At 34.4% G+C, this 14,073-nt stretch overlaps 1 long non-coding RNA gene across 1 annotated transcript; it reads left to right on the top strand.

Annotated features, from left to right (window-relative positions):
* The first annotated feature begins 283 nt into the window (after positions 1-283).
* On the top strand, positions 284-12,590 carry LOC111088242. Its single transcript, XR_002612831.1, has 3 exons — positions 284-359; positions 4,112-4,264; positions 11,675-12,590. It is a non-coding gene; the product is annotated as an uncharacterized LOC111088242 (long non-coding RNA).
* Positions 12,591-14,073: the final 1,483 nt, after the last annotated feature.

Genomic DNA, 14,073 nt, shown 5'->3' with positions numbered 1-14,073 from the left:
GAACCCGCGATCCACAGATTGCGAGTCGAGCGTCCTAACCACCTGGCCATGCCGGGCCAATATAAGATGTAACGGAACGGTTAGTTAACAAGTTATTGTTCACTGTGGTGAGCGCAACGACAACTGCATTATAACATAAGTTCATTTCTTGTATAAGTGCACAAAGTGTATAAGTAATTTTCTAGTGCCTAACTTCAACTGGTATATTAATCTTGTTACTTTTATCTCATTTATTTATATTTTCTTCTGGGTGTAAAATTCAAACTTGTATTGTTTTTTTTTTCTTGGAAGATTTTTGTCAGCGAATAAAGCGGTTGGGTCTAAAGGGTTTAAAGCAGTTTGGACCGAAGTTAAAGAAGGTTTGTAATGGATTTTGTTATATGATCGTTATAAATAGAGGAAGTATAAATAGATGTAACGACACCTAATATTCTAGTGTGTGTGTGTGTAAAGTATGGATAAATATATTTTTGTTGTTATGAATAACCAATTGACTTTTCAGAAAAAAACAATTTATGACTGATTTGTGCAATATTTGTTTGCAATTTCTGAATATTAGTCTGTTTTGTGGAAATCTTATTGGATCAATATTGTTAATATGGTTAAGTCTTCGTTAAATCATACTTTCAGAAATATTTAGTTAGTCTCCAATAATACACGTTTCTTTACAAAAAAATAGTTTCGTCAATCTGCTTAGATGGCCTTTTACTCAGAGTCGCATCAATAATACAGGGATTCTCCTGGGACAAAGTTTTAGGAGGTGACATATTTTTTTCAGGGATCTTCTTGTTTGGTTCTTGTCAGTTCCTTCCACGACATCGATGCATTGTTTACACAAAAAGACACACACTAGTTTCATCCTAACCCCCCTGCTTCGTGTCACAATCTACAGTTCTGAGACATGATAATTCAACCTTCCGAAAAATCCGTTTAGCTGACTGAGTGTATCATGTTCACACACCCAAAAACAGAAACTTCTAACTTAATAAGATGAAGATAAAAAAAAAAACGTATCTTTCCCTAGTGTAGTTGATCATTGGATTAATAATTTGGGATGTGACAGCGACAGTTTTTATTTTGCGTGAAGTTGTGTATTGTCTAAGACTGAACCTGTCTTTATACACAAAAAAAGACTAGTCGTCAATCAGCATACTTACATAATGGAAGAGAAATAGAAATTCGTTTTAGTTTCGACGTATCTTTAGTTTTGACTTGTTTATAGTCTATATAATAATTCATGTCCGACTGCATTTCTTCTCTAAGAACGATTTTATTTCTCATCGTTACACTTTCCTTTTTTGCTTGCTTTCCTTATCCCCCCCCCCAATTTTGATAAATGTTCCTTAGTCCACTTTAAAACTAATCTGCCGTTTATCATTCATACTCTTTTTAGCCTTTTTTTTCTTTTCGTAGCCAGTTGTTCTACAGTGTTCACCACGGCTTTCAAGGAATGTTTTACCAATTGCAGTACTTTTTAAACGATCCTTGATGTTGATTTCTCTGTCAGTAACTGAAGTTTTTATTTACTGAAGACTTTTTTTCACATCAAGACTTGTACAGTCCTTTCCAGTACTTTCGCGACGATTTCTACATTAAGGATTACCTGTTATTCTTTCTTCCAGACAGTCATGAAATATTCAACCGAGGGTCGGGGTTAATTTTCACCACGCAGAAACTCGGATACTTTAACGTGGTAAATTGTTGATTCAACCACGAGATGGTTGACCTAATTACTGAAATATAGAAAAAATCTTCCTTCTCTTCAAACTGCCATTCATCTATTTATTATTATGGAGTTTTCCCATCAATTCAATTTGTTGACTCTTGTAGGTCTAGCCAAGAGGTTATAATCTTTCTAGTTTTGTGTGATACTATATACTTAACACCATCAGGTGTTAAGAGATCAGCTTTAAATGGTGTTCATCATATAACTCCACGAAATGTTAAGCAAGTTTTCCAGTAAAGGCAATTTTAACATCAACCCTTCAAGCTCGGAAGCTACTCCAGTCTAAATTAATAAACGTTTCATCTCCAAACCGAGGAACCATACCTAGGACCTCGTTAGAATATAATCAAATCTAAAATAAAGCTTAGGTCTACTGTTACGAAATGATAAGTTTCTATAGAAACACGTGAAAGTGTCGAAACCTGTTTCAATATAAACTTATTTTCGTACAAATGAGTTTTAAACCTTGCTTTAGATAAATTCATACGATATCGTGTGTTTATTCACTGTGGTCAAATGTGTTAATTCAGTCAATAACAAGATGAATTCTGACGTTCCAGAACTAAAATCAATATTCAATTACAATTAATTTTACTCGGTTTTCATTCAATCTCTATGTTTATCTCTTGATCAACACCGCTCTACCCGCAGATCATGACATGGAACAAACCGAGTACTACCAGTCTCTAACATGGCACTAATTGATCATCACCAATTTCATACATGGGGCAAACACAGCGTTGCCAGACTCCAGCATGCGATACATCTATCTACACGAACATATTTGTCATTACCACTCAAAACGTTACTTACAAGCGAAATAAATCTATCTTGATGATTCCTAATTCTTAAGTTCGCTCCCAAAACAAACCAAATTAAACTGTTTGAAATTAAGAACGGCTAAAATGGGATAGAAAACAAAATTCACAATAAAACGACGTTTCGCCGCCATTAGCGTGGCATCATCGGGTACCTGATTTTTAGTTGTTTTATTTTTAAAGTCTGTGAGCTATTTTGTCATTAGATGACAATTCCTAGACTTTGTCTCTCATTACGTCACCACCTGTCTCAAGCCAACATTTCTCATACCCTGAACTAAACTTATTCCTCATTGACATCTTAAAACAAGTTAAACCCACTCTTCCTATTTAGTACCGCCATGATGTCGTTCATTTCGTGAAACGATAGGAGCTTACTTCCAGCAGACTCCTGTCTGTTTAAAAATTTTCTTCTGTCTGTTGTTGCTACGTTTTTGTTATTTTCTTGAATTTGTTTGTTCGGTTGTGAGAAAACATTGAATAATATATATATATAGACAAGTAGACAAAATTGAAAGACATAATTTTTTTATTTTAATACTGTTTAAAACTATTCAAACAAGCAGGACGTTTTAATACATGGTGTAAGAAAAATTCTTAAGTCAAATAGATATTCAGATGTTTTATTTTAATCCTTTTTAACATCTGCCACACAAGTCAGCCCAGCATCTTTTAGTACTGAGCCTGAGATGAATAAATGGCATGATGAAATCTGTATGGATTGTACTATGGTGGTACAATACTGGGAATTATACCATCCTTCCCATACTTGCTGTTCTTTGCAGAAATAGCATTTTCAATTTGAGAATCGCTAGGGGCAATCTTGTAATGCATTGTGCATCTGTTTCAACTTCAACACTGCATCATTGGGCCTTACTTTGCTATTAATTTCACAAATTATTGAAACTATTGATTTCTTATATGTGATTCCAACCCCCCTGCCCGTTTTTTTAAGTTTGTTTGTATGTTTGTTTTTAATTATGCACAAAGCGCATAATCTGTGTTCTGCCCACCACGGGTATAGAAACCCGGTTTCTAGCGTTGCAAGTCCGCAGACATACAGCTGTGCCACTGGGGGGCTTTTTTTATTATTATTATTATTATTTTTTTAAGATAACTATATTATTGTGCCTGCCATTGTTTCTCTGTCTGCGGTAATCAATTGACGAATCTCGGATTTAACTAGCATGTCAAATCAATTGGGATATCGTCGAATAAGTTCTTCCCTCATCCGATCTGGACCCACGGTTTAGCTTAATTGTAGAACGTTTACAAGTTAACTTCTCCATGTTGGCTCTCATAATCTCGGGTCTGGTCCATCGGCCTAACCCTCGAAAATAGTACCAAACCCAAAACCTTTCCGGAATGTCTTTTTTACATTATTATTATTATCCACATCAAGATGTCAGGTTGGCTCGTGTGGCAGGTGTTAAAACGTTGATTAGTTCAGGTCATACAGATTTTGGTTCGTGGGCCTTAAGAGTAATGTTATAATTTCTCAATTTGGATATTCTATTGTTGTAATTCAAACAAAACGAGTCACTGAAACAGTGTGCTTTAATTTCAGTTGGTACGAGCTGCAGGGACCTATTTTGTGCAAACAGTGGATTTTGTATTTCGCCCGACCTCAAGTGCAACGATATCTCCAACTGTGGTCTCAACGATTATTCTGACGAAACGAACTGTAAGGACCGCCCCTCAACCCTCGCATAGCGAAGTGGTAACTTTTGTTTGCTAGTTCAGGATCTGATCTAAAGGTGTAAACTTTGCGAATTAACAGCCCTTTGTTTGCTGCTAGTTCAGGCTTGATCTAAACGTGTAAAGTTACATCAGATATTAAAAGAGCATCATATGTTTCAGAGTAGGTCGCTGATACTTTTTGAGCATCATATTGTTCAGGTTAAGTTGTTATGTTGTTTAGAAAGTAATCTTGGCCCCTAGGGTTTCCGATACATTATATTACTTGGCCGATATAGAATGAGTTTCTGAATATTTCGTCACATTACGAGTTAGTAAAGAATTTCTGTATTTTTAGTAAGATTCCCATGTTTTCAGTACTGTACTATAACACTGATTTATTGGAAGTCGAAATCCTGAAATTTATTGTGTATACAGAAAGTGAATCGCACTTTATTTGAATGATTTTTATAAGTTAATAGGTGGCGTTTTGCCGTAGCTGAACATTGGTTTTGTTCACGTCCAATGCTGCTACAATTGGATTTACACCTGCAGAGTCTTCAGTGTTTTTCATGAAGATGGAAAAACGTTCACAACAGACCGATTAGGACAACGATGAGCTCTGCAACTAGTTTGTTTCTGATTTTGTTCTCTATAACAGTCATCATTATGCATTAACTAGCGTATAGCCCGTCAAAAATGACGGGGCAAGTACTACCACCCCCCACCAAATAATATGCCCTAACCTCACATTTCATAGCTAACTGAAATAAATAAATTTTGCGAAATCAAGCTTGACCAACAAAGAGGCAGAAAAGTGCAGTCGAGGCAGTCAAACGTCGGTAAATTCCTTTGTAAGCTAAGCAAAATTAAGTTCAGTCATGAAATAAATTTGTGGCGTATTCGTAGATTAATTATTGGTAAAAATCGGTTAGATTAACAACTTCTAATATGTAGAAAAGCCAGTGCGTTTTGGTAACATTATGTTCCAACAATGATTTTTATATCATGTTGCTTAGCAAAAAAAATATAACTTAATATTCTTCTTAGTCTATGTACTGAAAGTATATAATGAAATGTATAGACAACAAAACTGGAAAATTATTTATTGATGTTATGATTTAGAGTCTTCGTTGATTAATTGTTTGTTTGTAGGTAAAGCACAAAGCTGCACAATGGGCTATCTGTACTCTGCCTACCACGGGTATCGAAACCCGGTTTCTAGCGTTGTAAGTCCCCAGACATACCGCTGTGCCACTGGGGAGGGGGTTGATTAAAGAGGTTTATTTTTTAAACGTTGGTGATATATCAGAAAATGGCTTAATCCAGAAACAATTTAAGTTTAAAATGGAATCGGTAACTTTCTTTTCATAATAAAGTTTATTCACTTGGCTTTTGACTACGTGATCCCACACTACGTCTTTACATTAGGCTTATTATACCAACATTCACTACACTTGTAAGGCTTCACTGCCCCTTTGCACCTCTGTCACTAAAATCGTAATGGGCAGACAGTAATCGAACTATTCTATGTGGATAAATGCAAAAACGTATGTAATTGTAGTTAAGTTTGAAGACTTGTAATTCTAAAAACCGGGTTCCAATACCTGTGGTGAGCACAGCACAAATAGCTTATTATGTAGCTTTGTGCTTAACAGCAAACGTATGCTTTTATAAAATCATAACAGCGAAACTAATGATATATAGACTTGTTTTTAATAATTTCAAATTTTTCTACCTATTCATTTCTACTAATTAAGGGTTCATTCTTTAAATTCAAAACCAAAGTGAGAACACATGTAGAAGAACAGTAAAACGGGTAATCGTATTTATAATCACAATACAGGACCGTAAATAGGTTATTACATTTATGATCAGTGCCACTTAAAGCATAATAAATTAGGTATTAAAACTGGTTTGATAAAATTCAACCTATTATTTATTTTAGTGTTCTAAACATCCATACAAAATGTGTGAGCTAAATAAATAAGCCACAATATAATGATCAAAAGTAAATAATTACCATGTGAGGTACTACAAACTTAAGGCAAACTTATACATACGATCTATCCCATAGATCAGAACTAAAAAGATGACAAAGTAATGTAGCTAGTTTGACATACCATTATTATTTATAGTGATAAGGTAGCCTTGATACATCAGCCAAATATTATGGCTCTTAGCCACACTTTTGGCTGTAATCCAAATAAATCTCACATGGGTCATCAATCCTAGGTGACCTAAGCCAATCTTAAATCCTTCACGAAGCCTAGAAAACCTAAGCCATTCCCAAATCCATATATTAACTCAGATGATGGCTCTTACTATGACTGACTGTATGCATACTTACTAAGATTAATTCAAAATAATGAAAATAGTTCCAGGTCCCATGCTCTCCTTCGAACTACTACTTCATATTTCATGTGATGTTCATGATTATTTGCTAATCCTTCGTACTACAATTGCACTTGCAAAAAGCTTCTGTGGAAGATGGTGAGGCCAATCTTAGACTATACATTACAGCCCCTAAAAATGTACAGGGACATCAGCTTCTTTGACCACGTTTAAGTACAACAAAGATATAAAAGTTGAGTAACTCTGCACTAAAGTGTTTCGCAGGTATGTAGTTGAATGGAATTGTTGTGAATTTTGTTTCTTCAATCATTTTTCTGAATAAAACAGCTGTTTATTTCGATGTGGCTGGGAGTATGTTGGTCAACTACAGTTCTTTGTATAATATCTCACCTTATTACCAGTACCAGGAAATATACGTAACTTCATTACTGTTTTTTGGTTCCCTTTCGTAATCATGGCTGTTACTTTATGGGTGAGAAAGTTGCTGTTCTAAGCGTTTCGCTGTGCGAGTTTTTTTTGTTTCACCAGAAGACCCTGAAGACTTCCCTCTTCGAAATGTTTTGTCTTTTAGCTTTGTCACTTAAAAGTTTTGTTATACGAATATCCGTCCTCGTAGAGAGAAGTGACATTGTCTGCCAGCCATAAATCTATTCAGATGGCATCTCGCTGTCAAATGGTCGGAAAGTCACCATGAACCAAATATTCTATGTGCTATAGATGTCTTCTCTGTAGCTACGACTCGCACATACGACGACACGTCGCTGTATTACCATATACAAAATTTGTGCTTAACAGCAATCAAACCTAATTTTGTCTCCCGATAGGTCAGAGGCAAATATCTCTATGTGGCTTTAGCAAAAAACAACAACAAACAAAAACAGTTTTTCTAATGAACGTTTAGAAGTCATACTTTGTCAAGGTGCCGCCCCCTGTGTGGGCATTTTGGAAACTTGTTTGGTATTAATTAACAACACATATAAAGAAAACTAGTTATTATTTACCTAGTTACAAACAAGAAATATATGACCTGACCTCTGCTTTTTGTCAACTTTAAATAGCAACTTAAACAGCTTGTTAAGGAGAATAAATTAGTAGCATCAATGCTTCATATTCTTCAAATCCTGTATAATATAGGTTAACTGTGTTCAGTAAAAGACAACTAAAAACCTACATTTTTCAACTTAAATTCGACTTGTGAACGTACAATTCATAATAATAATAATTTAATTTAACGATGAATTATGGAGTAATTCCATGTAAACCTTTTAAAAATTAACGATGAAAGCCATATTAATTAATTCACTATAGCTTAATTAAACTTTAAAACTGTTCTTGAGTGAACATGACTGGAGGACAGCAAGAGGCACCTGGTGGTACAAGTCTTAAGTATCATTTGTTTTTACAGTTAGGAATAATTTAATCAATAACAAGATTTTGATTAAAATATGATTAGCTAAGTGGGCAAAAGCAAACAACAACAAATCTTCAGGCACTGAGAATTATTCGTAAATTCCCAAAAGGCTTTCAAACGAAGTGTTCGATAAAGAGCTCAGCAATGTTTTTGGAAATTACATATTAAGTATAAACAAAATAAAAATTAATGGTTAGTCACCTATATGTTAAATTATAATACGAGTTTGTATTTATTGAACTCAAATCACTGCATTACTATACAGAAGTAAGTAAAACTGGGTCTGTATTAACTGTGTGATTTGATTTATCAAGATAGTATTGACATTAGTTTATACTTAAAGAAAAAAAGAAAAGAAAGATATAAAATTTTTGTGTGTACCTTATAATAATCTAAACTGATCCTTAGCGCTCTCTATTCATAAGCAAGACAACCAGAATCTGATCTATTTCAGTTTCGTACTGGAAGAAATTTGAACTGCAGTAGACTTAAAGGGTAAATACCTTATTAAAAAATCTAAGAAGCATGTTTATTTTATTTCAAAAGTTATCATTTTATATTTACAATCTTCTTAGCAATAATAAACACCTGAATGCCTATTTAAATATATACTACTAAATATATAGTAAAAAGGAAATATTTTCATTTACAGAGTTTACTGCACTTGATTTGAGTGGAATTGGAAGCCTTTTAAAATATTCCAAATTAAATACTTATAATAGCACAGAAAAATACAAGATGACAATTTTTTAAGAGATTGGTGCTCTTTATCATTGTTTTGGAGAAGTGGTTCGCATAATAAATCATTAGTTATAAAATAACTTTCACACCCACCCGTTTTTCTAAGGCAAGTCTGCAGGCTTACGACGCTAAAAACCGGGTTTCGCTACCCATGGTGAGCATAGCACACACAGCATATTGTGTAGCATAAAATGTTTCAAACAGTTATCTTTTACTTTTCGTTTCCTAATTTTCAATTTATTTCGGAATTGGTAGTATTTAGCTTTTGTTTAGCTTCAATGAATAAAATACGCAAAGCAGTGCTTAATGTTTTATAAAATAAATAAATAAAGGTAGTGGATTTCTTTTGGTTGATGTGTAGGTTTGAGTTTTGAAATACTACGGTTTAAACGTTATCGAGTCTAGTACTTGGAACAGGATAAATATCAGTTCATAATACAACTGAGGCAAGACTAAAATTAATTAGTGTTTTCTCTTTAGATTAAAAAAAAATCCTAAATATGTTCCGGATGCGAGACCAGGCAGAAATGTTAATGTTATTGACATCAAGTCATCGTGCATTATGGTTAATTATTTGATTTTGTTCCAAAGTAAGTCATCTGCAACAGTCTCGTGCATTTGCTAATGATGCGTCGAAAGTTAAATAATACAAGCTGAAGATGTAGCTTGTATCTTATACAAGTACATTTGTCCGTTGTAATTCTCATTTTTACTGCTGTTAAGAATAATTGTAAATTGGCAATAATGCCCTAAGTGCACAAACAAACTTGTGTCAACATAAAAATTATAGATTAGTTTTTAATTTAACAACCGTCCGGTCAAAAATCCTGATTTACTCATTTGATGATGACAGTGTCCGATAACGTTTATGTCTCTTTGGCTGAAAACTAATCCAAACCATGTTATTATCCACCTTTTATAAATAGACTAAAAGTTCCACGAAGCATTGTCGTTTGTTTTAAAACAAGTTTCAGATCAACAAGTTATGTTTGAGACCGATATTTTCAGTGTTTTCTCGTGAAGTCTAACAATTAGTTAAGGCCAGGTGTAAGACAGAGATGGCGAGTGGAAAGGGGACACCGAAACGTTTTACTGCTGATCAAGAGATGGGTCTGTTCAATCAGTTAGAGAGTGTTGACGATAGCGATTCCGATCTTGAATTTGACATTGGAAGAGACTGGTTATGAAATCGACTTAGAAAAGTCATCGTGATCCAGTTCCAGTGCTTCTCAATCAGCATAGCCCCAACCAGGACTTAGTGGTGCAAAGAGTCACGAAAGCGAGTTCCAGCTAGACCTGATCCACCTCCTAGATCTACGTCCACTGCCAGAGGTAATGATTGGGCTGAGGAAAGTCTGCAAGATAGGTCAGGCACAAGTAATGACTTTTGAGTTTCTACCGAAGAACAGGCGTGATCCTGGTGTACACGCTGACATCAATAACTCGACGCCCCTCGACTGTTTCAGAGCTCTGTTTACAGAAGTTATGAGTAACGCTTTCATCACTGCTATCAACGAGTACGCCAAAGCACAAATTGGAAACAAAACGAGAGATGGTCGAGGTATCTGAACTGGACTCTCTGTACCAACTATGAGCTGCTGAAGTTTCTTGCAATGACAACATCAATGGGCATGGATAAATGACCTAGTATTCGAGACTACTTCTCCACCCACCAGTCTCTCTACACACTCTTCTATCACCAAATGTTCAACAAGGAGAAGTTTGCTACTTACTCAACAATGCTTTATGTGGGTACCCCTGATGCTGAAGGGAAAAACAAAATTAAGAAAACCGAAATTTTATAAGGTATGGTGATAATTGGACATCATGAAAATAATTCCGGCAGAACGCGCAAAAAATGATGGGTTTAAAGAGATAATAATGTTATCTATATTGGAAATATTCTCATATTTAGAAATGAGGTTCTTAGTGTGTTTATGTAGGAGGATGTTTAAGAAGTGCATAATATTTTTGTATCTTGCATATTTATCTTTGCTTCATTTTTGAACTTCTTCCACAATTTTTAACAAAACGATTTGAAGTTTTATATGCTTGTTCTTGACAACTACTTAATACGAACGAGTAAGCACATTTTCGAAATAGTTGTGAAGAAGCCGAAAAATTCGGGTAAGTGTTTTTTTTAATGGTACTCAGATATGGTTGGACCGATTTACTTGTAATTTGTTATTAGTAAGATCTTAAACAATCTAAATTTAGATTTTTAATTTTTCGAATTTAGCCATCCATACAAGAATCAAGGGGTTTCCCGTGGCTCTTGGGACTGGATCCACGAATTTATAATAAAATTGACACATACATGCAAGAGACCGTTCAAAATAAACATCTACGTTTATATCTTTGATATTTTCACATCAGTGCATACTAATAAGGGGGGAGGGTGAGAAATCAAGGGGTTCCCAGGATTGACTACAAGAATTTACTTTTAAATTGACAAGCGCGAGTAAACAGTCACTCAAACCAATGAGTGCATTTTTTTTTTTTACGTCGTTGTTATTTCTAAATTTTCACGGGTAATTTACTTCTGTAAATCAAAATAGATTCTTTAAATTTCGAAATGCTGCCTAGAATATAATACACATGATTATGTATAAATGAAACGACCGCGAACTCCAGAGCATCTTTCGTAGTTGTTTAATATTTTCGCTTTATGCCATCATTAGGATAATTTGAAGTTATTGTAGAAAATTTATGCTGAAATTGTATGTTCGCGATGAAGGTGTAAAGCCGAAACGTTGAGAAAATGAAACAATTTTTAGACTCTATGGAGCTCCTTGTCGTTGCAGTGATACTTCTAATAGTTTGTCGAGTTCCTCGATTTTTGTTTCGGTTTCATGTAATTATGCACAAACTACAAGTTTAAATAAGTTTTAAAATTGCTTTAACACTGTTACTTAACATCTTCAACATTTTTTTCTTTTTTTTTAGGTGTCAGGACTGTTGAAGTTAAAAAGGGTCTAATCATAGGAATAAGTGTTGGAGTGGCTTTGCTTTCCGTGTCAGTTTTATGTGTTGTGTGTCATAGAAAAAAAAGGAGAAGAAGAAGAAGAAGACGGCGCAATTCGGTTCCTCCATTTGAACGCCCTCCACAACCGCCAAGAGAAGTTCCTGGCATGCATTTTGTTTGTGTAGATAGTGTTTGACGTCATCTACGATTTCTCCGAACATTTACTTGCTGTACAGCAGCCCGAAAAGGTGGCACGAACAGGTACTACTACAACCAGAGTTTCTATGGAATGGGAGAGAGAGTTTGAGATATATTAAAACAATGCTTACTTGCAGAATACGGTTGAGTAAAGTGTACATTTTCCTGAAGTAGAGTGACCACTGGCGGGTCGATTAAACTCTTTCCGTTTTGATTTTCTCACGTAAAATCCCTCCTTTCGTCGTATACCAGCGTATCCCATAGCTTAGACATTGTGCCAGTAATGACGTAATTGTATTATAACTATTTCATTACGAATTAGAAATTTTGGAAACGATATACGAAGAGGGTTTTAAGATCAGATTCATATGTCATTTAAAAATAAATCACGAAATTTATTGCAAAAAATAAAGGTAAATATTATGATCATATATACACGATTGCTGCGAATTGAAGGCAAATTTTGGGCACTTATAAAATATTTGCAAAGTTAAACGTCAATGAGACATGTTTTCTGTAAGTGATGTTAAAAATTACAAATATTTAATATATAAACGTTTCATTTTGTTGACTGTTTTTAAATTTCAATATCGAAATTTAAAAGCAATCTAAATTTTCAGTTTAAAATTCTAAGCAATACTTTCAGTCAATGTAATTATGATATTTTAGAATAATACATTAAAAATTTTGAAAAAGCAACGAAGTTTGTTTTTCATTGCGAAAAATGAAATTTTCGACAGTCGCATGTATAATGTTGAAAGGCGACATAAAATTGCAACAAAATTAAATAAACTTACTACCAAATTTCAATGAGTCGAGAATTTTTTATTGTGGGGGAAACTTAAGATTTCTTTAACAGTTAATTATAATTAGCACATGCAATTACTTGCATTATTTCCTCATGGCTTCCAACACTTTGTCTCCTTAAATTACGTGGTATTGTTTCGTATTTGCTCACTTTTATTATTCTCTTTACGCAGTTCGTTTTTTGTTGTTTTTTTTTCAATGTTATATTATGCTAAAATTTACAGAAGAACAAGCATGAAGCTAAAATACGAGCACAAAAATGAGTCGATATGAAGTTATTTTACTTTTAGCCTTTTGAATTCCTTTCAAAACCATGTATTTAAATAAGTTACGATTTGATATAACGAAAATGGGTTTGTAAATGTTTAAGCCACGACAATAAATTTGTTTGCAAAGCGCAAACTTGTACAAGGATTACCTGGGCTTTACCCAACGTGGATACCGAAATTTTAGTGTTATAAGCCCTAAGACTTACCACTGAGCTACGAAGGAATACGACAATAACAAACGTATTTTGGCACGACTGTTGATGACGAGTAGTTTCCAGAATGTAATTATTGTATAGGTTTAAAGTAGATGTAATGGTATCACAAAATAATCGGAATAACAGGAATAATGGTAACAACGTCAGAACAATTTCAGTTACCTGTTACAGATGCAGTTTTATTAGTGGGCGAAATTTATTAAGAATCCACAAACTAGTGATGCAAGTCTATAATTAATGAAATTAAGTATGCTGAAAAAATCAGAAAATAGCTTATAAACGTAAAGCAATGGTCCTTATAGTAGTTGAATATTCACTAGTTTGAGGGTTATTCTGATAGTATAAGGCACATCTGCCATGATTAGCATAGTTTCTGTATAAGGTTGGTGGTTAGGTCGCTCGAATCGCACGTTACCAAACGTAATGGGCCTTTCAGGCGTTATAATATGACGGACAAACTCACTATTCGTTGGTGAAGAGCAGTCCAAAAGTTGGTGGTGGGTGATGCTGACTAGTTGCCTTCCCTCTAGTCTACTACTTCTAAATTAGGGACGGCTGGCACAGATATCCCTCGAATAGCTTGGCACGAAATTCAACAAATTGATTTGTATATCATCAGGAACTGTGCTTTAAATAAGCAATATCTTGGCCAGCCTTTCGTTCATAAACTTAAATGTGATTTGATTTTGATGGAGAACAACGCTCGTTTCCCATGCGAATCTCTAACTTTAAAAGGAAAGTGTTGTGAAAATGGACTGACCAGTATAGTGTATACACAAATGGACTTTGGGGGGGTTGATCCCATTCCTTATCTCTGACGTGAAGGATATAGGGAATTTATACTCGATATTAGATTTAAAAACTAAATGTATCCATACATTTAATATATAT

The sequence above is a fragment of the Limulus polyphemus genome, unplaced genomic scaffold (assembly GCF_000517525.1).
Source record: "Limulus polyphemus unplaced genomic scaffold, Limulus_polyphemus-2.1.2 Scaffold3397, whole genome shotgun sequence".
Taxonomy (NCBI): domain Eukaryota; kingdom Metazoa; phylum Arthropoda; class Merostomata; order Xiphosura; family Limulidae; genus Limulus; species Limulus polyphemus.
This window is presented reverse-complemented; position numbering and strand designations above follow the sequence as displayed.